Source organism: Lactuca virosa, chromosome 1 (genome assembly GCF_052849685.1).
Source record: "Lactuca virosa cultivar CGN04683 chromosome 1, Lactuca_virosa_CGN04683_v6, whole genome shotgun sequence".
Classification (NCBI taxonomy): Eukaryota; Viridiplantae; Streptophyta; class Magnoliopsida; order Asterales; family Asteraceae; genus Lactuca; species Lactuca virosa.
The window spans coordinates 43544551-43549483 of record NC_136426.1 but is presented as its reverse complement, the minus strand read 5'-3'; the positions used below and the strand labels follow the sequence as shown (position 1 = coordinate 43549483).

The window sequence follows — 4933 nt, the reverse complement described above, 5'->3', positions numbered from 1 at the left end:
ATAAGTGAAGCTGCCATGGTAGCATGAGCCTAAATAAAAAGCAAAAGAAAAAAAGGAGTGAAAAAATGATAATGGAAGCCACTTTTATCAAAGCCAGGTTTCGATCCTAGGACCTATGGTTTATGGGCCCACCAAGCTTCCGCTGCGCCACTTTGATTGTTGATTTGTTTTGCCGATAGATTATTTTAATAGTATATAAAAGCTTTGGTTATTATTTAATTGGTGGATGTTTTACTCTCAAACTAACTATTTAACAAAATATAATTATTAAGCTGCTAATGTTAGAAACTCATTCACTCTATAAATTTCGATTTTATCTAACCAAATGCATCATATTTTTTAAGAGGTGATTATTTGAATTCCGAGTAAAGTTTTCTTTTGGTTATCATAATGCTTTGTATAACAAAAACATTCGTAGATGGTTATTACAATTTTAATCTTTAGAATCTCCTACAATTGTCCTTTTCGTCTTTCACTTTCAAACTTCAATTGGTGTTGTTAATCAGGCTTTGTTAAGTCAAACCCAAAATTGATGAAATACATACCAACGTAAAATTGTACCCATTCTATATGAACTTAAAATCTCTAAACGTATACATACAATGGCGGATTTATGTATGTACAAAACAAGAACACGTTGACATCCATTGTCCATTGAGTAGTAGCTAGGATTAGTTGGTTAATTACTATTATACCTATTCAAAATTGGTTTCTTTAGTGGTGTATCAGTGGCAATGGAGAGAAGAGAGCATGTCTCATGCGAGTAAGGAAGAACGAACACAAGTCTTGACAATATGGTTCTAGTAGTCCCAATCTTTATAACTCCAACACACTATCTTTGCTTCAGGTATGATATAAATTCTTGAAGCTGCAATCAAAACAAAATAAAAATAAATAAATAAATAAATAAAATAATAAACATAATACAGCTAAACATGGAAAGTTACAGTGGTAATAAGATCATAAGTTAGTTACCCCTTTTTGGTTAGCAACAAAAGTTGGGAGCAGTTGGCATACCTCTCTCTATATATCATATCGATTATCAAACAAAACACAACAAGTAATACTTATAAATAATCCCATAGATTGCCTTTAATCACAAATTAAATAATATTATATGACCTTGTGTGGTGGGGTGCTAGAAAATGTTGGCATAACATAAAATCAATACAAGTTAGCAATTTATGTATCCAAGTTTATAAAAACAGAATATATGGAATGAAAAAAAAATTACTTTGGCATTTGATCCGTTTCTTTGTTAGATGATCCAAAGCCATCTCAGATGATCTGTTCCTTTGTCACATGCTTCATAAGCCTCAAGTGTTCCATTTAGTTCTAAATGCTCCAAATGCTTCAAATGCTCGAATCACATTTAACACATATAATATCTCATCTTTCTCCAACTGGCTTTGAATGTTTCCAACATACACATGACAACTGCTCCCAACAGCTACAGTGTTGCTACGTTGGGTTTCGTATTGGTTATCCGGTTGTTGCTCTAGCTCGTCTGTCCGTTGGGTGTGCGTCATGGTTGATATCCGACTATAAAACCTCGACAACAGCAAGAAACAAGACCGTAGAACTTCCCCCAGGAAGAAGTTTGGACGATCAAGTTAAATCGCAAGTGTAAAAAGAGTCAACTCCACTTAGTGGGATGGAGCAAAATGTAGGAGACAAATATGTCTCCATAAAAGAGAGAAAGAAGTTTAAGTGAGTAAGAACACTTACCTGTAGTGCAGAACTGAGCTTCTATTTATAGGAAGAGAACGGAAGTCCATGAGAATATTATATTGGCTAGTATGCTAGTCTACCGATATAATATTAAGATATTGTGTCCTTTTCCAGATCTCATTTACTATACATGATCTTTTGAAGATATTTAATAATCTATCCGATTGTGCTTATATCCTTATCTTCTACTTTTCATTTTGGCATGGCCTTGGCAGGCTGGGTAAGCAATTGTTTTTGTGTCAGACTACTTTTGAGTACAGGCTGACACCATACACCATCACACACCATTTATATCGCCTCTTCTGCCTACCCATATATCTAAAAACTTTATCACCCACGGAGAATGCCCCCCTCATAATTTCCATACCCTTTATAGCACCCAAAATATTATTATCCTCAATAACTGCAGACCCTTTAAATGCTACATATATTATTATACTCAATAACTGCAGACCCTCTATGAAGCCAAATCTTTCAAATTGAAACCTTACATGTCCCTCTTATGAGCCGGGCCCACCGAATGACCCTTTCCAAAGCTGTCTCTCGAAGCTATGTAAACATCCATTGCAGTACGGTCCCCATTACCGAACCAACTCGGTTGACCAGTCAATGGATACAGTGAAATTAAATGATGTTTCTTACGTGATTTGAATGTCCTATTATTGCCACTTTGATTCATATAAATTGCTTTTTTAATTTTGTAATTTTTTATTGTCAATGATAAATAATTTTAAATATTTTAGTTTAATTTTAATTAATTTAATTTTAACTATGTAATTAATTTATTTTAATTTGTATAATTTTAATTATATAATACTTTATTAAAATACATATCTTATATTATATTATAAAGCATATTAGTCATATCTTGAATTTTAAGAGGTATAAGATACAAAACTTTTATACAAATAAATTATACATAACAAAATCATTAATACTTGCCAAAATTTTGAAGACTTGAATTAAGGAAGGTTATTAAAAAATTTAATTTGAAGCAAAATTATAATTTTAAAATATTAAATTCATCTATATAAATTAATTAACATTTCTTAAACTAGACAACGATAATAATTAATTTACATCTAATGTATAAACGGACAATATAAATATAAGTATTAAACATAAATATTTTAATTAAAAATGGTAAATTTTTTATTACATAATAAGTATAACTAATAATAAAATATATTAATTATTTCCCCGCAAGAAAACTATTCGCTAAAATAGCTATTTGTTAGGTGATTTGAATGTCCTATTATTGCCACTTTGATTCATATAAATTGTTTTTTTTAATTTTGTAATTTTTATTGTCAATGATAGATAATTTTAAATATTTTAGTTTAATTTTTAATTATATAATTAATTTGTTTTTAATTTATATAATTTTAATTATATAATTATATAATATTTTTTTTAAATACATAATAAATAAAAAGACAATGATGATGTGGAGTATTTCGTAAGTTTAGTAAGAATGTAATAGGTAATGTGTTACTAAGGTTAGCAACGAATCTAGCCCTTTAAGTGGGGTGCGTAGACTCCACTTGGAGGTGTGGCCCATAATTTTTACTAATAAATAGTCATTCAAAAATCTAAGTTTTATCAATGTTTTAAAAATCGGTTTTTTAGTTGAACCGGTATGATGACCGGTTTTCGGTTCAATCGGTTAACCGGTTTCTATAATTTTCATATTTTTCTTATTTTCCTATATATATATATATATATATATATATATATATATATATATATATATATATATATATATATATATATAATGAATTTGACATTACAAGTTCAAACATTAAAAATACATATAAAAATAAGTTGTGGATCAATCCAAATACATTAAAATAACATATAACTATAAGTTTTAGTGTTTTACATCAATCCATATACGTCAAAAAGAAAATAAAGTATAATAGCGAAACAAAATATAATTTTAGATGAATACAAACACATCAAAAAACTTTATAACACTTACCATATGTTTTTATTTAGAGAAAACTAATAGATTTGAAAAAAAAAATCACCAACGTTTATCATGCAAATGATTATTTTCCATGTATTTTTATTCGGTTTAATCGGTTTATTTTGACCGGTTCAACCGAATTTTTCTAAAACCAGTCGGTTCAATTCGGTTCAGAAATCGACGTAAAACCGGTGATAGTTGAACCGCTCCTTCTCCCGGTTACCGGTTCGACCGGCCGGTTCAAACCGGTTTTTAAAACATTGAGTTTGACTAAAAATCCATTTTACTTTTACATTAAATACCCACATTGACATTTTTTTACTTCAAAAACCCAAAAGTACGTTACATTTTCAGAATTTTATAATTTTTCCCGATTAGATTTGGTTCTCGATCCACCACTTACTAAGGTGACACTTTTTAAATAATAAAGTTATGGACCATTCCTTATAGCTTTAACTAATTAGAAGAGGTAAAAGCTAAAAGGAAAACAAGAACCAAAGAAGCCATTGTAGTGTGTATAGAGCTTGAATAGGATGGAGGAAAGAAGATCACGAGCTGGAAAAAAATGGAGAAGCAAGTGCGTCGACACAACCTAGAAGAAGATATAGGCATCGTAAGCCATGTTCGCTCGCTCGGTCAGGGCATCGATAACATTTGAACCGACCTTAGAATGATTACTCTTGGCCTTTAATTTATTGTTGCATTTGACTTCTTTATAATAATCTGGATGCTTTCCTTAAAGTATTTAACCTTTCAATCATCTAGCTAGTAAAAAAAAACTTTTGATAACGACTCTTTTTTGTCCCCTGTTACCATCTGTTTTCCCTTGTTTTTCCAATTTTCCAAGCCTCCATAATCAGTGTTTCTCTATTGCTTTGATCACTAAACTACAACATACATACTGATTATATAGTTCCAACAACGGTAAAGTTAGTAATACCAAGAGTTAGAATCACAACAAAAAAAATATTTGTTAAAACAGAAAACTAAACTACCCAAACTTACCTAGAAATGTGAAAATTTTAAACTTGAAATAACAATTTTAACTTTTTAATTCATATACTTATCTTTAAGTTCACACACTTGCACCACCATATATCTCTTTGGCCATATGCCAAGCAGAACATTTATTTAGTAAAATACAACATTATTAATCATTAAAAGGAGTTCAATTATAAAAATCCAGATATTGCACTAAAGACATTCGGTTTAGAGGGTAAAGATTGGAATTCG

The 4933-nt window shown here is 30.0% G+C and overlaps 1 long non-coding RNA gene across 1 annotated transcript; it reads right to left on the bottom strand.

Moving 5' to 3' along the window:
• Window positions 1-529: 529 nt before the first annotated feature.
• LOC145115965 (uncharacterized) lies at window positions 530-1707 on the bottom strand. The gene is made up of 2 exons (XR_013711812.1): window positions 1235-1707; window positions 530-868 (listed from the first exon to the last, which is right to left on the bottom strand). It is a non-coding gene; the product is annotated as an uncharacterized LOC145115965 (long non-coding RNA).
• Window positions 1708-4933: the final 3226 nt, after the last annotated feature.